The sequence below is a fragment of the Triturus cristatus genome, chromosome 7 (assembly GCF_964204655.1).
Source record: "Triturus cristatus chromosome 7, aTriCri1.1, whole genome shotgun sequence".
Taxonomy (NCBI): domain Eukaryota; kingdom Metazoa; phylum Chordata; class Amphibia; order Caudata; family Salamandridae; genus Triturus; species Triturus cristatus.
In genome coordinates, this window is record NC_140590.1 from 357559003 (window position 1) to 357583765 (window position 24763).

Here is a 24763-nt window from a genome sequence, read left to right on the forward strand (position 1 = left end):
TGCAGTAAATGAGGAAATTAGGAAACTTCATAACAAACAAATCTCCTAAAATGGCCACCAGAGACAAAAGAGCCCAAATGTAGCCCAAATATCACCCAAATGTAGCCCAAATGTAGCCCAATGACAGAAGTGTGCAAAACACTTATTTTTTGTGTATTTCCAGTTTTATATAGTGCAGACTTGTCAGGTATTGGAGTGCTTTACATGAGCATTGGCTACATCACACAAGATCAAATTCATTTTGGTTGTAGACATGGGGAGATTAAGTGATTTGACCAGAATCACAGAATGTTGTGCTGAAGCAGAAACTCCAACCTGGTTCCCCAGTTGCAAAGTCTGCAGCTCTGGAAGTAACACCACACCCTCTCCCCTTGGATGCAACATTTAATCAAGTGGTCAACTGGATAAAAAAACTAGGATTACAAATAATTTAAAAGTTCTTTGTCGCTATTTGAAAACTCAGAAAATATGTCCTCATTTTAGTTTTTTAGAGCACTAACCATAATTTTGATGCAAATAAGACTATCTCATATATGTAATTTCTAAAGGAAATGCTCTAGGCATTACAGTTTTGATTACATCAAGATGACGTCAGGCAGTCCACACTTTTGTAATAAATATAGAATGTTAGCAATCTAGTTGTTCATTGGGATACTGTTGAGAGGCAGAGGCCAGGGGCACGGACTCTGAAAATTGAAGGCAGGTAGGAGAGTGCAGAGGCAACAATTTGACCACACTAGGCAGGCAGGAAGGGCAGTGGCAGCACAACAGACTATGGAGGGCAGTGGAAAGGGGGGCAGGGGCTACAAACCAACAATACAGGACTGGCAAGAGAGGCTGTGGTGATGTAATAGACCATTGTGGGCAGAAGGAAGAGGCAGTGGTCATACAACCATAAATGCCAACAGACCCGTTTCAGCCAGGAAACGTCCAATGTTTTTAAGCTCAAATGGGCTTTACTTGATCTGGTTCCTGTCTACAATCTTCTCTTTTTCAATGTAACTCAAAGGGGAAAATCAATACCCCAGTTTTATTTCAAAATCTCCCTCTTACCAAGCTCAAAATGTTCGCAAGTATGGTACATTGGATCATGGAAGGAAATGGGGTAGGGACATGGACTTGGATAACAGAGGACAGGAGGGAGATGGAGAGGTGCACCAAACTGACCCTGCAGGGCAGGCATCAGGGTTTGTAGCAGCACAATACACCACACAGGGCATGCGGGACGGGAGTGCAGCACAACAATCCATAGAAAGCAATAGGGAGGGGACAGGACCATGCACATGGACAACAGACAACAGAGGGGAAAGAGGCAATGGTAGCTAGCTGACCATAATGGACAGACAGGAGAGAAAGCTGCAGCATAACAGACCATAAAGGGCAGGAAGGACGGATCAGGGGCATTACAATGGAACCGACAAGCCAGGAAGGAGGGAATAGGGGTCTGCACATGGAAACAGAGGGCTGGGGGCAAGGGGGCAAGGGGGCAGGGCAGGAGCAGCAAGATGACCATGGAGGTCAGGCAGGATGGGCACTAGAAACAAAACACACCATGGGGAGCAACAGTGAGACTGATGGCATACACACAGACCATGGAGGGAAGGTGGGAGGGGTCAGGGGCAGCTAGCTGACCACAAAGGGAAGGTGGGAGGGGCCATGGCTACACAGAAGACCATGCATGGCAAGTGGGAGGGTTAGTGGCAGCACAATGGCTATGATGGGCAAGAAGGAGGGTGCAGGGGCATGCACAAAGGACCATGGAGGATAGAAGGGAGGGTCAGGACCTGGGCACAGACAAGAGAGTTCAGGGGAAGGGGCCTCACAACAGACCGCACGGGGCAGGCAGGAGGAGCAGTTGCAGCACAACAGACCAGGGAGGGCAGAAGGGTGTGGCAGTAAAATAGACTGTTGGAAGGCGTTCCCCGGGGAGGCTGCGGAATGGGTTCCTGACCACCCTGAGGCCCACCTTTCCCAGAATTAGGCCGAGCAAGAGCAGGGAGGCCCTTCCTGGAAGGGTCTCGCACCTAGGATCGCACGCGCTGCGCTTACTCTCTCTTCGGATAGAGGGACACCACACAGTAGTTCGTTATAAGGCAATAAGCTTTTATCGGTAGTTGTCAGGGATCTTTATGATCCGGCAGGCAGGTGTAGAATTAATGCCACAAGCGGCAGCGATCTTGTGATGATGGGAAAAGGGGTAGCGGGACAGTCTTTCAGTCAGTGTCTCTGCGAGATATCCGGCGCACAGCTCTCAATCCTCGAGCTGAGGGGATGTTGCTTCTCTCGGCAATCTCTGCTGATTCTCTTGGAGGAGCGGGCCGCGAGTCACTCAGCAGGCACCGGAGGGTCGTAGTTCTGGGAGCCGCGACGTCGTCAGCAGGGCTCAGATGGATCAGCGTTCGGGGAGCCGCGACGGCGTCAGCAGGGCTCAGATGGTTCAGAATTCGAGGAGCCGCGACGGCGTCAGCAGGGCTCAGATGGTTCAGCGTTCGGGGAGCCGCGACGGCGTCAGCAGGGCTCAGATGGTTCAGAATTTGAGGAGCCGCGACGGCGTCAGCAGGGCTCAGGTGGTTTCAGAGTTCGGATAGCGTTTCTTCTGTTCGGTGAGCGATCGAGCCGCGACCAGGTCCGCAGGCTCTCGTCAGTCCAAGTCTTCTCTGCCCTCGTCCCTTCAGCACCCCTTGTTATACTCCCCCTCCTCTTTGAAGTCCGGAGTCCTCGCGGAGAGGGGTCTCGTGCCTGGGGGGCGATGTGTCGGGGTTTCCTGTCGCTCAGCCCCTTGATCTATTCAGATGTGTCCGGGAGGGACCCCAGACGCCCAGCAGGAGAGGCGCCCGCTCACCGGGGGCCTGGTGGCCGATCGAAACCTCCCTCGGGGAAGAGTCCAGAGGTGTGACAGAGTCGGCGCCTCTCGGTCTGGTTTGGGGGGGGTTTCGTTCTCCCTCGGCCGGGCATGCGTGTTGGGGATCTGGTCGGCCCTCGGGATGTTGGTCCACGGGAGCCGGAAGGCCGTGTCCACGAGGTTCGGCGTGGTTGTAGTGTACTTTGCTGGTCGGAAGGTCCCACGCCACAAGGCCGGTCTCACATGTGCCCCCCCCAGCTGAAAGGCGGGGAGAACTACCCATCCACTTGGGAGTTTTCCTCGCTGAAGCGGAAGAATCGGGACAGGCCGTCCGCGTTGGCGTGGTCAGTCCCGGGGCGATGTTCCACAGTGAAATCCATCCCCTGGAGAGAGATGGACCAGCGTAGCAGCTTGGGGTTTTCCCCTCGCATCTGCATCAACCACCGCAGGGGTCGATGATCTGTTTGCACTCGGAAGTGTGTTCCGAACAGGTAGGGCCGTAGCTTTTTGAGAGCCCAGACTACGGCGAACGTCTCACGTTCACTCGTGCTCCACCGCTGTTCCCGGGGCAGTAACCTTCGGCTGATGAAGGCTATGGGCTGATCTATGCCTTTGTCGTCGTATTGTGAGAGGACTGCCCCGAGGCCGTGTTCCGAGGCGTCCGTCTGGACCACAAACTCCTGGGCGTAGTCGGGTGCTTTGAGTACTGGAGCCGCGCACATTGCGGCCTTTAGGGTGTCGAACGCCTTCTGGCAGGCGGGAGTCCAGTGTATTTTCTTGGGGTGTTTTTTGGAGGTTAGTTCTGTGAGAGGGCCTGCGATGCTGCCATAGTTTTTAATGAACCTTCGGTAGTAGCCGGTGAGGCCCAGGAAGGCTCGGACTTCCGTTTGGGTTGTAGGGGGTTCCCAGGACAAGATGGCGTCGATCTTCGGCTGGAGGGGGGCGACCTGCCCACTCCCCACCTGGTGCCCCAGATAAGTTACGGAGCCGTGCCCAATTTGACATTTGCTAGCTTTGATGGTGAGGCCGGCCCGGCGTAGAGCCAGCAGGACTTGACGGAGGTGCTGGAGGTGCTCGGTCCATTGGGAGCTGAAGACCGCTATGTCGTCAAGGTATGCTGCGCTGAACCCCCCTAGTCCGGCCAGGACCCTGTTCACCAGCCGCTGGAAGGTGGCCGGGGCATTTTTCATTCCGAACGGCATCACCCTAAAGGCGGTAGTGCCCATCCGGGGTGGAGAAGGCGGAGCGCTCCTTGGCTCCCTCGGTGAGGGCAATCTGCCAGTACCCACTGGTCAGGTCGAAGGTGCTGAGGTAGCAGGCGGCCCCAAGGCGGTCAATGAGTTCGTCGGCACGGGGGATAGGGTGAGCGTCTGCTCGGGTGACCGCATTGAGGCCTCGGTAGTCCACGCAGAATCTCAGCTCGGGGGCAACACCCGGGGTAGTCGCCTTCGGAACCAGGACTACCGGGCTGGCCCAGGGGCTGTCGGAGGGTTCAATCACCCCAAGGTCTAACATCTTTGCCACCTCGGTCTGGATGCAGGTCCGGACCCGATCAGGGACCCGGTAGGCCCGATGTCTCACTGGCGGGCTGTCTCCGGTGTCCACGTCGTGGACACACCACCTGGTGACCCCGGGGGTCAGGGAGAAGAAATCCGCGAACTGCCCAAGTAGCTGGCGGCAGTCGTCGGTCTGTTGGGCTGTGAGGGCGGTCGACAGTCTCACTCCCTCCACCGATCCATCGGTTTCCTTCGCCCCCAGGGGGTCTGGGAGGGGCTCGGTGTCTTCTTCGGTCCCATCGTCGGTGGCCAGGAGTAGACTTAATTCGGTCCGCACAAAGTGGGGCTTGAGGCGGTTCACGTGGAGAACCCGGAGGGGGTTCCGCGGGGACTGCACATCGATGAGATAGGTGACTTGGCTCTTCCGCTCGATCACCTTGAAGGGTCCAGTCCATTTATCCTGGAGAGCGCAGGGTCTCACCGGGGCCATGACCCAGACTTGTTGGCCTGGCTGAAACTCGACCAGCGTAGCATTCTGGTCATACCAGCGCTTCATCTCTTCTTGACTGGCCTCGAGGTTTGCTTCTGCGAGTTCCCTGAATTTTCGGGTCTGGTTGCGGAGCGCCAGGATGTATCGGAACACGTCTGGAGGGGTCCCCCGGGGGGTTGCTTCCCACCCCTCCTTGACCAGGCTCAGGGGTCCTCGGACGGGGTGTCCATATAAAAGTTCGAATGGGCTGAACCCCAGGGATTTCTGGGGGACCTCCCGGTAGGCGAACAGGAGGCATGGGAGGAGGACGTCCCACCTCCGGCGTAGGGGTTCCTCGAGGCCCATGATCATCCCTTTCAGTGTCTTGTTAAAGCGCTCGACTAGGCCGTTTCCTTGGGGGTGGTACGGGGTGGTGAATTTGTACGATACTCCGCACTGCTGCCAGAGGGACTTCATATATCGGGAGATAAAGTTCGTCCCCCGGTCACTCACGACTTCGCGGGGGAACCCCATGCGGGAGAAGATCCCCATCAAGGCCCGGCCCACCACGGGGTCCGTTACGGTGCAGAGAGGGATGGCTTCGGGGTAACGGGTGGCATGGTCCACCAGGACGAGGATGAACCGGTGGCCCTGGGCGGTCTTAGGGTCCAGTGGTCCGACAATGTCGATTCCTACCCGCTCAAAAGGGGTACTGACGACGGGGAAGGGTTGGAGCGGAGCCTTGTGCTTGCCCCCACTCTTTCCGCTGGCCTGGCACGTGGGGCAGGACTTGCAGTGGGCCTCCAAATTTGCTCGCATCTTGGGCCAGTAGAAGTGGGTGACGAGTCGCTGGTATGTCTTATCTTGGCCTAAGTGTCCGGCCAGGGGTACATCATGGGCCAGGCCCAGGAGGAGACTTCGGAAGCGTAGGGGTACTACTAGTACTCGGGCCGATCCCAACTCGGCCGACTTCTGTTCACTGTACAGCAGTCCCTTCTCCCAGTATACCCAGTGGGTGCCAGTCTGGTTGCCTGCTGCTTGGGCCTCGGCCTGTTGTCGGGGTCCAATGAGGGAGGGGCAGGAAGAGTGTCCTTGGCAGAACTCTTCACGGGAGGGGCCCCCTTCGCAGGGCCACGGGGCCAGTTCTGGCAAGTCCCCGACTTTGGTCAGGGTTGCGGGGTCGGAAGGCCCGGATTCTTCGCCGGGAGCGGTTGGTTCGTCCAGAAGGGGGTCGTCGGCCTTTGGTGGTGTATCCTGGCTCTCAGGGATGGTGGCGGTGGTCAGGGGCATGGCCTCTCCCCCCTCGGAGGAAGGCGCCCGGAGAGTCATCGAGCGCGTGGTGGCGCATACCCACTCGGGTAGGCCCATCATCTCGAGGTGGGCCCTTCGTTCCACTTGTCCCCACGGGGAGTTCTCCAGGTCGTTGCCCAGGAGGCAGTCCACGGGCTGGGAGGTTCGGACCGCTACTTTTAACTTGCTGGTGACTCCCCCCCATTCGAAGGGGACTAGGGCCATCCGGCAGAGGCTTTCGGAATTGTCTGATGAGATGACGGAGCAAAAGGCGTCAGGCAGGATCTGATCCTCGGAAGCCCCTCCGTGTCCCGGAGCCCCTCGATGTGGTGACCGTTGACCGTCACCTGCTGTCGGTACTTCTTCGTGTTGGCGGGCAGGGGCGTGCCGGGGACCATCTCCCGGTCCCCTAGGGAGACCAAGGCCATGGCGGCTGGTTCCCATTCTTCGGAGTCTTCCATCTCTTCCCCCAGGGCTACAGAGGCCATCTGTCGAGCCGGCGGGGTTGTGGTGGTGGTTCGCTGGTACAGGGGACACTGAGGGTCACTGGCATAGTGTCCGGTCTGCTGGCAGCGAAAACATGTGATTCTCCCTCGGTGTCCTGGCCTCCCTGGGGGCCCGGTGCTGGCCGGAGGCGGAGCTGGAAAGGGCGGAGATTGTCCTCTGGGAGGGATGAGCAGGGATCCCCCCGGGAGCTCCCTTTGCCGGCCTTGGTTCCCTCCGCCCCTCTGGCGGGGGGGTCCCTGATTGTGGCGACCGTAGTCTCCCACGGGGCCCCGGGAGGTCCGGGTGTTCACCCACCGGTCAGCCTCGACGGCCAGTTTCCGAGGGTCTGTGAGTTTGCTGTCCAGGAGGTGCTGGCGCAGCTCTACGAAGCAATTAGCGGCCAAGTGTTCCCATGCGATCGGGTCGAACAGCTCCTCAAAGGTGGAGACCTTGCTGCCCTTGATCCATCCGTCCAAGGCCCGGCTGTAAAAGTTCACGTACTCCACCCATGTGGTACCGGGTATCTTTTTGCAGTCTCTAAACCGTTGCCGGTACATTTCAGGGGTGAGCCCATATCTGGCTACCAGGGCCTCTTTCATTTGACTGTAGGAGTTCATCACGGTGGAGGGCAGGTCCAGCAGGGTATCTCTCCCCTCGCTCAGGAACCGGCCCCACAGCCCAGCCCCCCAGTCTTTCTGCGGGACTCGGTGGGAGGTCATGGCGACTTCGTAGGCCTTGAACCATTGCTGAATATCGTCGTTTTTATGATATTCTTTCACCACATCCTTGGGGATGTGGACCTTCGGTTCCACGGTGGAGGAGATGGGTTGCGTTTCCGAGGGTCGGGTCTCCGCCCGCTTGGCCTTGAGCTCGATCTCCTTCAGGCTACGTTCGTGCTCTAGTTGGAGTTAATTTTCTTCGTGTTCTCTCTGTCGTTTCTTTTCCTCTAGTTCTCCGTGTAGGCGTAACTGTTCTACTGCCAGTTTTTTCTCAGCCAGTTTTATCTCTCCTTCGATTTTTAGCTTTGCTAGTTCCAGTTCGTGGTTGCGACTTCTTTCTCGGTCCGCTAGTTCCTCTGGGGATAGGCCCCCCTCGGGGGCGCCGTTCCTCCCCGGGCTGCTTCGTGGTTCGTTGGGGTGCTCTCCTTCTGCTTGTGACCGGGGAGTTTCTGCCTCGACCCAGGTTTTTAATGCCCCCTGGAAGTCCTCTTTCGTGCTTAATCCGGTGGTAGCGATTCCAAAGTCTTTGCAAAATTGTTTCAGTTCTCGGTGCGTATACGATTCTAACTGGTCTTTTTGAAATGCCGTGCTTGGGTTGGTGCCTGCGGCACCTAGGGAAGTTTCTCCTTCCGTTCTTCTTGGTGGTGCGTAAGCCGTCTACTGCACGATCTCCAGGTGTTGGCTCGGATCTCGTCGCCTGCCACCAAATGTTGGAAGGCGTTCCCCGGGGAGGCTGCGGAATGGGTTCCTGACCACCCTGAGGCCCACCTTTCCCAGAATTAGGCCGAGCAAGAGCAGGGAGGCCCTTCCTGGAAGGGTCTCGCACCTAGGATCGCACGCGCTGCGCTTACTCTCTCTTCGGATAGAGGGACACCACACAGTAGTTCGTTATAAGGCAATAAGCTTTTATCGGTAGTTGTCAGGGATCTTTATGATCCGGCAGGCAGGTGCAGAATTAATGCCACAAGCGGCAGCGATCTTGTGATGATGGGAAAAGGGGTAGCGGGACAGTCTTTCAGTCAGTGTCTCTGCGAGATATCCGGCGCACAGCTCTCAATCCACGAGCTGAGGGGATGTTGCTTCTCTCGGCAATCTCTGCCGATTCTCTTGGAGGAGCGGGCCGCGAGTCACTCAGCAGGCACCGGAGGGTCGTAGTTCAGGGAGCCGCGACGTCGTCAGCAGGGCTCAGATGGATCAGCGTTCGGGGAGCCGCGACGGCGTCAGCAGGGCTCAGATGGTTCAGAATTTGAGGAGCCGCGACGGCGTCAGCAGGGCTCAGATGGTTCAGCGTTCGGGGAGCCGCGATGGCGTCAGCAGGGCTCAGATGGTTCAGAATTCGAGGAGCCGCGACGGCGTCAGCAGGGCTCAGGTGGTTTCAGAGTTCGGATAGCGTTTCTTCTGTTCGGTGAGCGATCGAGCCGCGACCAGGTCCGCAGGCTCTCGTCAGTCCAGGTCTTCTCTGCCCTCGTCTCTTCAGCACCCCTTGTTATACTCCCCCTCCTCTTTGAAGTCCGTAGTCCTCGCGGAGAGGGGTCTCATGCCTGGGGGGCGATGTGTCGGGGTTTCCTGTCGCTCAGCCCCTTGATCTATTCAGATGTGTCCGGGAGGGACCCCAGACGCCCAGCAGGAGAGGCGCCCGCTCACCGGGGGCCTGGTGGCCGATCGAAACCTCCCTCGGGGAAGAGTCCAGAGGTGTGACAGAGTCGGCGCCTCTCGGTCTGGTTTGGGGGGGGGGGGTTCGTTCTCCCTCGGCCGGGCATGCGTGTTGGGTATCTGGTCGGCCCTCGGATGTTGGTCCACGGGAGCCGGAAGGCCGTGTCCACGAGGTTCGGCGTGGTTGTAGTTTACTTTGCTGGTCGGGAGGGCCCACGCCACGAGGCCGGTCTCACATAGACCATGAAGGACAGGAGGAAGGGGATAGGGGCATGGCATGTGGAGGTGGCAGGGACAGGTTACAGTCATCTGACAATGCTAGGCAGGTGGGAGGGGAGTGGCAGCTCAACAGAACACTCAGAGTAGATAGGAGTGGCAGGTCCATGGTGGTCAAAAAGGATGGAGCAGGGGCATGCACAAAGACATCGGAGGGCAGGGGGAAGGAGAATAGGGGCAGCAAGCTAAGCACAGAGGCTAAGCAGGAGGTCAATGATTGCCCATAGAATTGGGCAATGGAGGGCAGGAGGAGTGGACTGGTACATCATGCTAAATGGAGGGCAGTGGCAGCACATCAGACCATGCATGGCAGGAGGGAGGAGGCTAGTCCATGGATTCAGACAACAGAGGATAGGGAGGAGGTGGATGGGGCAGCAAGCTAACTGTTCATAGAAGGTGGGTATTAGGAACTTTATTGTTTTTAAAATGTGTGTCTGTGCGAACTACTTAAAATATGAACAAGTATGCAGCATAATCTCACTTTTATTCAGGAAGAAGAGAACGTTTGGGACTGTGACTCCGGGCTCACTTGGCAGAAACATCCCCTGACCTTCCACCCCCCATCGCAAAATGTAATGCCCGTGAAAAGGGTAGGTGGACGCAGTGTTATATAGAACATAGTCCTGAGAGCACGATTGAAAATAAAAACTAGATATAGTATATGGTATAAACTATGCACCAAAAAGTGTGATATAAGATGAACCGGGGAGTGAAATATAATATGCAATACATTGTGCGCAATGACAGATTCATTGGAGAGCGCGAGATAGCACAGGCACTAGCGCTTGCTATGTGATATGCGCCTTGGAGTGTAATATGCACAGGGCAGTGTTGTGTAACCTAACTAGTCTCTAAAGTTGTAATATAAAATATGTGCTGGGTAGTGTAACATTGCATATGCACTGTGACAAAGATATGGATCCCAGATTGTAATAAGTATGACATAGCGCTGTGCTTTATAACATAGGCCTCGAGGAAGGCACGTTAGAGGGTGCAATATAACCAGTGCGAAGGCAAGTGTGGCATGACATATTCATGGGGTGGTGTTACAGTAAACATGGGCTAGAGAGTGTCTTAGCATAAGCACTAGATGGTGGAATACAACACAGAGGTGTGTGGCACTCGGCAGGCAATGGTGGGTGTAACACAGCATTGGGCTCAGCCAGGAGCACGCTGTGACTCTCAAGTGAGGTTTGTCTCCTTTCCAGAGAGTAAAATAAAAAGTATTACACATCCGGCGGTGGATGTGTGTTTTATTAACCGTGAGGGGGTTTCTTGCATAGTTGGGTCGAATTTTTGTCGAATCCCCTTTGAATGGTTTGGTGTGCATGTGTATTAAATGTTCCCGTGAATAGCTAGCCATGTTTGTATAAATAAATGACAAGGGTGTCTACTTGGAGAGTACCCACCAGCAGGGGCACCGGGATTAGGCACGGTAGGGTGTCAGACATGTCAGAGCTTCACTAGCGGTGTGAATACATTCTATGTGGATTCATTGTATGCATAGTCGCCTTTTTAATGAATATCACGCAAATCGTCATGGTGATAGGTACATACGGTTTGTCCAGCAACACAGCCCACCTCCTAAAGAATAAAAAAAAAAAAAAAAAAGAAGGCCATGACCCGGGGGTTGGGGTCCCCGGGGCCGATTAAGGCCTTGGGAGGGCCAAATTAATTTTTTTCAACAAAAAAAATTAGGGTGCAGGCCCTGAGGGATGGGGTCCCCAGGGCTAATAAAATTAGAAAAAAAAGGGGGCCACACAGCCCTCCTTCTTAAAAATAAATAAATGAAAGACCGGCATCGCACCGGAGGCCATGCCCCCTCCTTGCAGCACTCTGCAAACGCGCCCCCTGGCCAGTTGTAAGTTGAGGAATTAATTCCCCTTCAATACTGAGGGTCCCTGAGGGCCAACTAGCCCAACAGGTATCTCCAGTATGTGCCAGGGAGCTGCGTTGCAGACAGGTGTTCTGAGGCCACGCCACTTTTTACACCTCCATGCAACGCAGCTCTGTGGCGCTTACTGGAGGTACCTAGTGGGCTAGTTTGACCCTAGGCACCCTTAGGATTCAAGGGGACTTAATCTCTCAACTCAGAACGGCCACAGGGCGCGTTTACACAGTGGTGAAGGGAGGGGACGGGGCCTGAGGTGACGTGTGCAAACACGCCCTGTGGCGCGTTTTTAAGTTGGAGAAATAATTCCCTTTCAATCCTGAGGGACCCTGGGGTCCAACTAGCCCACCAGGTGCTTCCAGTAAGCACCACTGCTCTGCGTTGCAGAGAGGTGGTGCAGGCCGTGCCACTTTTTACACCTCTCTGCAACGCAGCTCTGTGGCGCTTACTGGAGGTACCTAGTGGTCTAGTTGGACCCTAGGGACCCTCAGGATTCAAGGGGACTTAATCTCCCAACTTAAAATGGCTACAGGGTGTGTTTACACAGTGGGGAAGGGAGGGGACTGGGCATGAGGTGACGTGTTCAAACACACCCTGTGGTGCGTTTTAAGAGGTAGTTTTAATCCCCTGCCCTATTATACACTAGGGGCTTACAGAGGAGGTCATGCTAATCACAGGGGGACCCCAACGCATAGTGTGCCCTAGTGTATGTAGGTGTTTTCACTGTATTCTGAGTGTCTTTTCACATAGCACTGGCTCTAGGACTGCTGAGGCAGACTCAGTTACCACCAGTATCAGTCTGAAAAAGTTGAGGGTACAGGATGATTTTGCAACAAGGCTTCTTTCTGCTCTTCTGTTTGTTCTTTCTGCAGGTTATATTTCTTCCTGAACTTTTCTTCGTCTTTGAGGACTTCTCTTACTTCTTTCTGCATTTGTTTTTTTTCAACCTGTGCGTTTTTCCTTCTTTCTTCACATGTCCCATCTCTGTAGGCATAGTCAGAAATGGTTAGAAATTAGCATTTCAATAGGTTTCAGGCACGTTATAGCTAGGAATTAGCATTTAAAAAACCTTAGAAATTCACTGAAAAAACCATAGGTTTCAGGGGCGATATAGTTAGCTGGACTTTTCACTCGTACAAATCCATAGAAATTCCCCCGTTATAGTTAGTTCAGCTAACTATAACTCGCGCGCCCGCAATGCACTGCTGATGACGTCACATATTACATCACTCATGACATGGTCAGTGACATCACTCATGACATCACTGATGACATCATCCTTGTGATAGAGTGGCAGACCTCCTCTCCCCCTAATATAACCTTTCATACACACATTCAAAAATAGAAATTAAAATTTTCAAAACAATGTACATACCAATACCAGTTACAACAACCTATTCAGTAATTGTAAGATCCACATACACATCCACTCATTCACCAACAGTCCTATACAGTCACTCATACATGCACTCACTCATCATATGTATTCATACACCTATACATTCTTTTTACACAACGCCACTCATCCATAAAGTTACTCAAACACATAGTCACTCATGCTAATAAAGAATCAAACATCCGTTTACCTGCATATTCAGTTATACACACACCACCACACTTACTTCTACAGAAACTTACACATACTTAGTCTTTTAAACCATCACTTATAGAAACACATACTTATTCATACAGGAACTCTTTCAATCTCTCACTCTCACATATACTCACTTATATACACCAATAGTCACATATACTAGTTTAAAACATGTGTAGTTACTCATAGAGACACTATTGAGACAGTCATTCACTCACTAACACACCCATGCACACACTCATCCACCCATACAGTCCTGCACACATGCTGTCTTCAACACATACAAACAGTGAGTCACTCATTCATGCACCTATGCACTACGTAATACCCCCACCGAAGCATACAGACATCAGACACTCATACTGATACTCAAAAAATCAACTAATAACCTATATAGACACTCATGTAGCTACTCACCAACCCATGTAGCCATTTATACACAAAGTGAGAGACTGATACAGATATTTACATATTTAAATATTACTCACTAAGATACACTTAATCAGTCAGTAATACAATCAATTTTTCAAAAACAAATCATCCATTTAGACATTTATATACCCATTTATTCTTCCATCGACCTTGAGATATACATATATAAAACATATATAATTTTCAGAAAAACACAAATTCACTGGATGATGTCATCAGTGATGTCATGAGTGATTTCACTGACCATGTCATGAGTGATGTAATATGTGACGTCATCAGCAGTGCATTGCGGGCGCGCGAGTTATAGTTAGCTGAACTAACTATAATGGGGGAATTTCTATGGTTTTGTACGAGTGAAAAGTCCAGCTAACTATATCGCCCCTGAAACCTATGGTTTTTTCAGTGAATATATATATATATATATATATATATCTATGTATGTATATATCCCCAGTAGGTAGTTATAGTTAGGACCTACTTACCATAGGAAATCTGCAACATTCTATTCCCAATAACTTTGGCGCCGGTTGACTAATCTTCGCCAAATTTTCAAAACTCGTGGGGCGCTATGGTCCGCTCCTATCCTGAAAGTTTCACGGCGATTTGTCAAGTGGGGGTGAGAAAAAAGGGAGGTCCCAAAGCGTGTTTTCCCCAAGCAATTTCCCATAGGAATCTTTAGCCTCAGCTACAGCCCAAACTGCTAAACGGAATTACACCAAATTTGGCAAAGAGGTAGCCCTTGGTTCAGAAAGGTGCCTTTTTGTTAAATGGTGTAAATCTGTTCAGTAGTTGCTGAGAAATTCAAAAGTAAAAACATATATATATATATATATATATATATATATATATATATATATATTACCTACTGGCGGTCGCCAGTAGGTAGTTATAGTTAGGACCACGTTTCCATAGGAAATCCGCAACATTCTATTTTGAATAACTTTGGCGCCGGTCGACGAATCCTCGCGAATTTTTCAAAATAGGTGGGGCGCTACGCTCCGCTCCTACCCTGAAAGTCTCGGGGGGATTCGTCAAGCGGGGGCTGAGCTAAAAGGGGGGTCCCAAAACGCGTTTTTCCCATGCATTTTTCCATAGGACCTTTAGACAGGGCTACAGCCCGAACGGCTGAACAGAATTACTAGAAATTTGGCAGAGAGGTAGTCCTCAGGTCAAGGAAGTGCCTTTTGTAGGTTTGGTGTAAATCTGTTCAGTAGATTCTGAGAAAATAGCCTTTAAATCAATATATATATCTGAGCCAGCTTACGGTGCACTTACGGTACGCTTACCGTACGCGTACGGTGGCGTGCGCGAGCACGATTCTGATTGGCTCTTAGATCTAAGTAAACATTCGAATCGGCCGAAACCAGGAAGCGGCGGCCGCCATTTTCTCTCTCGCACTGAGAGTGATTTTTAAAATATAAAGCCCAAAAACATGTAAAGGGGCTGTTTAGACAGCTCCCACACACATAGCCATGTTGAGGGAGTCCCCAAAGATCCCCCAAGGCCAAAAACTGAATTTTTATTTTTTCGGTAATTTCGCCGATTACGCTTACCGTACGCGTACGGTAAAAAATTTTCCAAAAATTATCCACACTCTCTCCACCCCGTGTGCGTCGGGCACCATTTCTGCATGGCTTATTTCTAATGAGATAAACTAAAATATTTTTAAAAAAAATAATAAAAAACAAAATTATCCACACTCTCTCCACCCCGTGTGCAAATGGTGCCCGAAGGGCACCATTTGTGCATGGCTTATAAAATTTACGAAAAATTAAAATATTACCTTTCAAATCGAAGTGCATCATATGTCCTCCATGTGCGCACGGTGCGCGAAGCGCATCGTGCGTACATGGCCCATCTAGCGTAACGTGGGCACGCGGTGCGCGTAGCACGGAACGAACTGCGTTAAGTGGGCGCGCACGCCACGAATGGCGTAAAGTAACTTAGCATTTAAAAAAACGTACAAATTCACTGAAAAAACCATAGGTTTCACACACGTTATAGTTAGGAATTAGCATTTAAAAAACCTTGCAAATTCACTGAAAAAACCATAGGTTTCACACATGTTATAGTTAGCGGAAATTTTACTGATAAAAAACCAATGAAATTCCCCCGTTATAGTTAGTGCAGGCAACTATAACTCACGCGACCGCAATCTTCTGCTGATGACATATGTGTCTTTATGAAAAAAAAATATTTGTAATATATGTATAGCTAAAAATGTATGGAAGAAGACATGGGCAAATAAGTGTCTAAATACAGTATTAGCATCAGCAGAAGATTGCGGTCGCGTGAGTTATAGTTGCCTGCACTAACTATAACGGGGGAATTTCATTGGTTTTTTATCAGTAAAATTTCCGCTAACTATAACATGTGTGAAACCTATGGTTTTTTCAGTGAATTTGTATATATATATATATATATATATATTCTTCTCCGTTTGCCTCGTGTATTGGGGATGTCATTTGAGATGTCATCAGTGATGTCACTGACCATGTCATTTATAATGTAATATGTGACGTCATCAGCAGTGCATTGCGGGGGCGCGAGTTCTGGTTAGCTGAACTAACTATAGGGGTGGAATTTCTCTGGTTTTGTATGAGTGAAATGTCCAGCTAACTATAACGTCCCTGAAACCTATGGTTTTTTCAGTGAATATATATATATATATATATATATATATCTAGGGCCGCGGATCCTCCAGAGCACGAGCTTTATGCTAATTGCCATTGGCTGTCAACACATCAGACCAGGACATGTTGGCAGCAATCTTGTGACTCGGTAGAACCTAGGCACAAGAAAGCAGTAAAACAAACCACGCAAAACACGCAAAGGGGCGGGGTAGAAACACCCTAACCCCCTAGGCCTGCTCTGGGGGTCCCACAAGGACCCCCAATGCCCCCAATTCTTTTTTTTAATCCCGGGATGCGTGTAGGATACGTGCATTCAGCTACCGAAAAAAACCATGAAGCGTGGGCTCCCGCGCTTTGTTGTTAATTAGCCCCCGGGGGGCCAAGTCCCGGGGGCAATATAATATAGTAATGGGGGCCCAGAGGGGCACCCCAGCCCCAGGGACTGCCACCCCTGTGGCTTTTCTGAAATATGTGGGGGGGCTATAAGCCTCCCCAGCCCCGTGGACTACCAACCCCCGGGGCTTAAAAAAAACATTGCTTCTATAGCGCTTAAGCTCGGAAGGCGCACAGTCACTCTGTTGGTGATCTGTATTGCTTCTAGAGGCATGTATGGGGGAACCGCCTTACTGTTCACTTAATCATTCATCCTGTCACCAGGTTCAGGATATGTTGTGAGTAACGTAACCTTAGTGTTACCATACCATGAGGCGCACGGCTTACTGTAAGCGTGTCAATGTTCTTAGCCACTGGGAAGGGGGTACAGGGTTGCACTAGGATGTTAAAGTCCCCACATTTCCAACCCAGAGGGAGTTACCCGGCTTCTTAGAGAAACCTGTCTAGACAGGCAGGGGACAGAGCCATGCGAGAGCGCGATCTGCCCAGGAGCACCCATGTTGAATCAGGAGTCCAGAGTGCACATGCAGATATGGCTGGGAGCCTGGGACTCGGAAGCTTTCCATGCGCGATGCCCGAGAGACTTAATGAAACTTATATTGACTTAAGGGAAGAAAAGTGCCAGACGAGAGGAGGGTGGTGGTGGTGGAGCGGGGATTGGGGGCGGGGGGGCAAGGGGGAGCAGTGGAGAGAGGGGCAGGCACTGCATGGCATCTCAGCGCCCTCCTTCGTTGGTATTGACGTGAAACATCAGAAGATAACCCTCCCTCTGCCAACCTCCTGCAATGTGGTGTGTGTGTGTGTGTGGGGGGGTGGGGGAGTGATTGCGAGATGCGTGCCAGCGCAGGCCTTTAAACAGAAGTAATGTCCCGGGTATCTCAGCGCCGTCAGAACAGAAGCAACAATTACCAACCTCAAGTGTTCTCATTCCATTGACCTGAGAAGGATGAAAGGCAGAGTCTGCATTGAACCATTCAGGTTACAAATGACTACCGTAGGCACGCACACTGCCCTTGAACTATAGTTCCTAAAACTCCTTAGTGGATGCCTGAGGGGCCTGGGAGCTCATAGCGCCTACCAGCACTCCGTTTGGTATTTTCAGTGCGCTTTGTTCCATGAGCCTACCTAGAGCAAATGAGAACAAGTCTTTCGGTCCAGAATACGGCTCGTTGTGAACTCCCCACCGCCACCCCACCCCCCCACGCACAATAATACCTCCGTAAACATTCTTGGCAGCCGAAAGTCGGTTCTGATGCCAGAAACAGTTTCATTTCTAACAGACAGGCTCAGTTTCAGAGTTAGTGCTGTGAAACCATTACTATAGACATTTCACTTGTGCTTGTAAGTTAAAGGCAAAATTAAAACTGGTGGTTCTTGATTACCATTACTCCAAACCGATCACAAATACTATCTCAGAATCGGAAGGCTGTGACTCGAGGGTCTGCTGCGAGCCAAACAGATAACTTGCAGGTTGTACAAGATCACAGCAGCGGGGGCTTAGCCCACCACGCAATTTTACACATGCTGAGGTTTATTTAAAGTCCATTGCCCCGAACTTTCGCTCTGTTGTCTTTTCAGCTGCACATTTCACAAGTCCAAGTTCTTAACTGCAACTGTGACGCTGATTCTGTTTCCAATGCAATCCCCCAAGCACCCCCCCACACTCAGGGGTGGCCCATTGAGTCCTGTTTATTGCTATGTTTCATAATTCAAACGATAGCCTGGGGGCATCCCTTGCACTAGGCCCATGACACACTGGGTACCTACTGCTGCTCATAATTTAGGGTGCAAACCACCGTTTGCGCGAGAACATGATTATATTCTCGGAGCACATCTTAAATGTTTGCTCCTAGGATTTGCTGCTAGAAAACTTGTCTCGAATCGCGGGAGTAAACTGAGCCATATGTCAATTTTTCACGTCCTGCATTAGACGAAATAGAGCCCCAATGGTGCGCAATTCTCACTTTCTAGAAGCAATAAGTGTAAACTGTCTCAAATGTTGCACATTGTAATGTAAATGCAGGCTTTATTGCAAATTAATGGGTTCGCAATCTCTACCCAATTCTTTCTGCATAGTAGTTGGGACCAGGCCCGAGGTCAGTATTTGCCAACACGCTACTTGCACCCTGCCTGTGCCCACCTGCGGTCAGGTTAACTTTTGCAGGCACACAGCACATGGAACTGTACACCCCTGGGCGTGCATGGCATCCTGGTGTACTCACGACGAAAGGCAATTTGCACATGTGGGAATAACATGTGCCATTGCGCATGGGCACAGGCAACCGACACGGGGGCTTGAGCCTGGCACACAATTAAAAGCTGAGCATCCCAAGAGGTATAGTTTGTGCCCTGTTTTGAATGTTAATAGAATACACATATTTTCTGCACAGTCCCCTGAAGGATTCTATGCTATAAATAGTTTTTAAATCAATGAGTGGCATTCGAACTGGCAGCATTAGGCAGTCTGGGTTCCACGCCTTCCTCGCATAAACCATCTCGAACCTTCCTCTCCTGTCGGGCATAGTGCTTAGACCTCATCCTTGCAATGTACAGTGCTTTGTTGCAGCACAACTTGGCGAGTAAATACATTTTTACAAGCAGTGTGTGGGGACGGACAGTCCCGCCAAAGAACTCTGAGAGTTAATCAGGGTGAACATTGACCCCAAATAAAAAGAGGTTTCTGGCATGACTCAGAACATCTGTGTAATATGTTTGTATCTCAGTGGGGGTCAGGGTGACGTATGTCATTCCTCATTCATGTAGCTAACTCCACAGCCTCAATTCTGGTTCGAGGCCTGACATATTGCGCATTTTGCAGCATCCCCGGTTGGAAGGCTCGTGGCCCCCAGGCCATGTTCGAGAGCACAGGGAAGTGCGTGGTGATCAAACTGTACGAGTTACCAGTATGAACACTCCTGGCACTGGGCCGTGGTGGGAGAGACCGAGAAGCATTTGTTCTTCGTAATATTGCTGTAATATCTAAGCCAAGGATGCATCTCAGTGAGTTGAGCAACAAAAGGAAGTGTACGTATTTGTATGCGTGTTTGCGTGTGTAAGTGTGCGTGTGTGTATGCGTGTATGTATGTGTATGTGTGTGTGTATGTATGTGTACATGTATGTGTGCATGTATGTATATGTGAGTGTGTGTATGTATGTATGTGTACGCGCATGTGTGTGTGTATGTGTGCATGTGTATGTGTACGTGTGTGTGTGTGTACGTGTGTGTATGTGCGTGTGTATGTGTGTGCGTGTGTATATGTGTACGTGTGTGTACGTGTGTGTATGTGTGTGTGTATGTGCATGTGCATCTTTCTCTGTTGATCAAAGGTCCCCATCTCTGCAGGGACCCCTTTGCCTTTCATCCTTCTTCGTTTGGTGCCATCCTCCCTCTGACACATCATTGCAGTACCTGCTGCCTGTGTGTGACTCAGGTCCCTGCCACAGACCCTAGAGACTGAAGACAAACAGCAGCAGTCAGTGTTGTGATGCTGAGCAGTCTCTCTGGCAGCGCGGTCCCAGCATGCCACCCTGGGTGCCAGCGACACTCCTTCTGCTGCACTGGCTGTCCGGGAAGGCAAGAGTCTCCTTCAAAGCACTGATAATTGCACACTCAGCCTTTTAAAAGATCGGCCCAAGTTACCTTCTTAACAGGACGACCCCCCTCCCTGCCCCCCCTACACCTCCCCTAATAAGTCCTACGCTCCCAGTCGGCCCATTTACTATCCATTCCATTCACAAATAGAAATAAAGCGCAGTTCTGCTGCTCGGCTAGGCAGCTAAACTCTGGAAGGAGCTTCCTTCCTCCCACAGATACATTCCGGATAACAAATTATTCCACAAACATTTGAAAAGCCGCCTGTTTAAGGGATAAGATTCCTCCTACCCTCTCCTCTGGCTCTGCCTAGTGCCGGGACACACTCGTAGTATCCAGGCACTCTACAAATCCTTTAATTCATTTATTCATTCAATCTTTGTGGCGCTACACAAATGGTTATTACTGGGGTACATACTTCAGGGAGGGAGGCACTACTTGGTTTCAGCTCACTGAGGGTGTGGACTGGCCTTATTTTACAAGCCACTGCCCAGCTTCAGATGTCTGTCTCAGGAAGAGACGTTTTAAGGCAAAGTGGGCCCTGGCCCAGGGTGGGGCCCCAGTCTTGAGGGGTGGGGAAGGGGGGGGGGCTGCTCAAGCCTGATCTGTTCTGCAGAGTCCTGCCCTTACGACCTTGAATAATTCATATAGTTTTAAGTATGAATTTCCATTCATTTATTTTTCATGTGGATGGTGTATGGGAGTCTATTACAGTAATTTTGCAGAGATTTTGTTTACTTTTTCAACACCATGCAACATCTGATTCTTTTCATTTAGATAAAACAGGACCTCACATATGAGAAAAGTGGGGAGGGGGTCACAATGATTATTTGCAATAACATTAGCGCATTGATGATATATTATACAATTGAAGACTCATCACTTTCCCTGAATATAAGTTGTAAACACATTTAGAGTTTGGTCCAGAGCTCCTTTGCACTGCCAGTGACCTAGCCAGAGGGAGCATGAAAGAGCTGAAATTGGATCATAAAGTCAAAGCTGTTCCGAACAGGGGCCCTCAAAATATTTTGGGCCAGGGCCCCAGAAATCCTTAAAATGTCCCTGTTTGCACGAGAATTATAACTTTCTCAAAGCTTTTACATGTGAGTGTATTTTGATGGACCTATGCCTCATAAAAGTGCAGTCACTCGTGGAAAAGCCAGGCAAGGTACTTGTGAACCAAATACCCACCAATGACTGGGGGAAAGCGGGTTGCAAATTCTTGCAAAGCTTTTGTACCAGTGTAATCTGCCATTCCTTCTTGTCGTCTTAAGAAGTCACCAGCGAGGAAAAGCGATGCAAGGTATGAGTTCACATGCAAAATGCGTGTGAATTGTCGGTACAACACATTGTCACAGTATTCACAAGAAACAGATATTCAATCAATCAATCAATCAATCAGTGACACTTGTAAAGCGCGCTACATACCCGTAGGGTCTCAAGGCGCTGGGGGGGGGGGGAGGGGGGTGCCGCTACTGCTCGAACAGCCAGGTCTTCAGCTTCTTCCTGAAGGAGAGGTGGTCTTGGGTCAGGCGCAGGTCGGTAGGGAGGGAGTTCCAGGTCTTGGCGGCCAGGTAGGAGAAGGACCTTCCTCCTGTAGTCGCTCTTCGGATGCGGGGGACGGCGGCGAGGGCGTGGTTGGCTGAACGGAGGTGGCGTTTGGGAGCGTGGAAGTTGACTCGGCTGTTGAGGTAGCTCGGGCCTTGGTCGTGTAGGGCTTTGTGTGCGTGGGTGAGGAGGCGGAAGGTGATTCTTTTGTTGACGGGGAGCCAGTGAAGGTCTCTCAGATGTCCGGAGATGTGGCTGGTTCGTGGGATGTCGAGGATGAGTCTGGCTGAGGCGTTCTGGATCCGCTGGAGTCTCTTCTGGAGCTTGGCGGTGGTACCGGCGTAGAGGGCGTTGCCGTAGTCCAGTCGGCTGGTGACGAGGGCCTGGGTGACGGTCTTCCTGGTCTCGGTGGGGATCCACCAGAAGATCTTCCGTAGCATGCGTAGGATGTTGAAGCACGCCGAGGAGACGTTGTTGACTTGCCTGGTCATGGAGAGGGAGGAGTCCAGGAGGAAGCCCAGGTTGCGTGCATGGTCTGTCGGTTTGGGTGCGGTGCCCAGGGCGGGAGGCCACCAGGAGTCGTCCCAGGCGGAGGGTGAGGAGCCCAGGATAAGGACCTCCGTCTTGTCCGAGTTCAGTTTCAGGCGGCTGGTCGTCATCCACTCGGCTACCTCTTTCATCCCTTCGTGCAGGTTGGATCTGGCGGCGGCGGGGTCGTTGGTCAGGGAGAGGATCAGTTGGGTGTCGTCGGCGTAGGAGATTATGCTGAGGTTGTGTTTGCGTACGATGGCCGCGAGGGGGCTCATGTAGACGTTGAAGAGGGTGGGGCTCAGAGATGATCCTTGAGGGACGCCGCAGGTGACTTCGGAGGCCTCTGACTTGTACGGTGGTAGGCGGACTCTCTGTGTTCTTCCGTCGAGGAAGGAGATGATCCAGTCCAGCGCCTTGTCCTGGATTCCGATGTTGCTGAGGCGCCGTACTAGGGTGCGGTGGCAGACCGTGTCGAATGCCGCAGAGAGGTCTAGGAGGATGAGGGCCGCTGTTTCTCCATTGTCCATCAGGGCTCGGATGTCATCGGTGGCGGAGATGAGGGCGGTCTCGGTGCTGTGATTGGCTCGGAAGCCGGACTGTGAGGGGTCGAGGGATCCGTTTGTCTCGAGAAAGGCGGCCATCTGCTTGTTGACGGTCTTCTCGATGACTTTGGCTGGAAACGGGAGGAGCGAGATGGGGCGGTAATTCTTGAGGTCGGTGGGGTCCGCTGTAGGTTTCTTTAGTAGGGCGCTGAGTTCGGCGTGCTTCCAGCTCTCAGGGAAGATGGTGGTGTCGAAGGAAGTGTTGATGATGTCTCGCAGGTGGGGTGCGATGACAGCGTCGGCCTTGTTGAAGACGTGGTGAGGGCAGGGGTCGGTCGGTGATCCGGAGTGGATGGAGTTCATCGTGCGGATGGTGTCTTCGGTGCTGATCGGGGTCCAGGCATGGAGGGTGGTGGTGGGGGGTGGTTGTTCGGTCATGGTGTGCGTTGGTTGGTTGTTGAAGCTGTTATGTATGTCCGCGATCTTGTTGTGGAAGTATGAAGCGAGGGAGTTGCAGAGGTCTTGCGATGGGGTGATGTCGTTGTTTCCTGCGCTGGGGTTGGAAAGCTCTTTCACGATGTTGAAGAGTTCCTTGCAGTTGTGTGCGTTATTGTCCAACCGGTCTTTGAATGCTGTTTTCTTGGCGGCGCGGATCAGCTGGTGGTGTTTCCGGGTGGCAAGTTTGAAGGAGGTCCTGTTGTCTGGTGTCGGTTCCCTTCTCCAGACTTTCTCGAGGGCTCGGCAGTTCTTCTTGGAGCTCTTGAGTTCGTCGGTGAACCATGGGGCCTTCTTGCTGCCGGGTCTGCTAGGCGGGGTCCTCAGTGGGGCGAGTTCGTCCACGCAGTTGCTGATCCACTTCGTGAGGTTGTCGGCGGCTTGGCTGGGGTTCGCTGAGCTGGCAGGAGGGTGCTGGTTCAGGGAGGTGGCGAGCTGGTCTGCTGTGATCTTGTTCCAGCTTCTGCGGGCTGCCTGTTGCTGGTGTTGGTGGGTCGTCGTTCTCTTGAAGGTGAAGTGGACGCAGCTGTGGTCCGTCCATTGAAGCTCTGTGGCGTGGCTGAAGTCTATGTCTGTGCTGGATGAGAAGACTGCGTCGAGTGTGTGTCCGGCGAGGTGGGTGGGGGTGGACACCAGTTGCTTGAGTCCCAGGTTGGCGAGGTTGTCGAGCAGGGTGCTGGTGTTGCGGTCGTTGTTGTTCTCCAGATGGAAGTTGAGGTCTCCCAGGAGGATGTAGTCGGCGGAGGGGAGGGCATGCGGGCTGACGAAGTCGGCGATGTCCTCGCTGAATTGTGTGCGTGGTCCAGGGGGTCGGTAGATCAGGGTGCCTCTGAGGGTGATGTTCGGGTTGGTGTGGATCTGGAAATGCAGGTGTTCGGCGCTGGTCTGGGTGTTGTCGGTGCTGGTCGTGAGACGGATGGTGTTCCTGTGGATGATGGCGATGCCTCCTCCCATCTGGTTGGCGTTTCGGTCCCTCCGGACGACCTTGTAGCCCTCTGGGATAGCGATGGCGATGTCGGGAGCTGAAGAGGCGTTCATCCAGGTCTCCGTGAGGAAGGCGACGTCAGGGGCTGTGGCGTCTAGAAGGTTCCAGAGTTCGAAGGCGTGTCTGTGGACGGAGCGGGTGTTGAGCAGGATGCACTTGAGGTGGGTGCTGCTGGTGTTCGACTTGGTGGGTGCTGGTGCGAGGCTGGTCCGGATGCAGGTGAACTTGCAGGCGTGGCAGCTGAAAGGTCCGTGGGTACGTCGTGGAGTGGCTTGATGGCATTCTGGGAGTCGGCTGGTGTTGAGAGCGGTGAGGGTGGCGGCGGAGTACGTCAGGCGGGTCGGTCGGGATCTTCGTTGGCCAGGGGTCCTGGCGCTGGGCGCGGTCCGGTCGCGGACGGGCGCAGACGGGCTTACCTTTGGCGCGCCTTCGGCGCACAATCGGCGCGCCCGCTGCGCGTGACCGCTGCGCGTTCGCACGGTCGCCATATAAGGCGAAGTGCGCGGGTGGGCGGGGCAGCTGGGAGGCGGGAGCGGGGAGGGAACAGAAAGGAAAAAGGGGCGTGGTCAGCGGTGGTGGCGGGAAGCGGGGAGCGGGGAGGGAAGGCGGAGGGCGGCGAGGTAGGCGGGCAGACAGGCAGGAGAACGCAAAGGGCTGAAACTGACTAGAAAAAAATACAGGCACAAAAGTCAGACAAAAGCTGCTAACACGGGAGGAAAATGCAGTTCAAACAAGCACAAATGCTAGACAAAACAAGCAAAAACAGACGCCAGCGGCGTCAGCCGGCAGCGAGGCACGCAGCGAGGCAGAGGGCAAGGCGAGGGGGCACACACAGCAGCTGGTGGCCGTGCGGCGCGGGGGTGTCCCACAAGTGGGTCACACTCACCTGCGTCGCA

General features: G+C 52.3%; 1 protein-coding gene across 1 annotated transcript in view; it reads right to left on the reverse strand.

Annotated features, from left to right (window-relative positions):
• Positions 1 to 24763, reverse strand: part of LOC146809665 (sulfotransferase 2B1-like) — a 641816-nt gene that overhangs the window by 466060 nt on the left and 150993 nt on the right. The window lies entirely within an intron of this gene.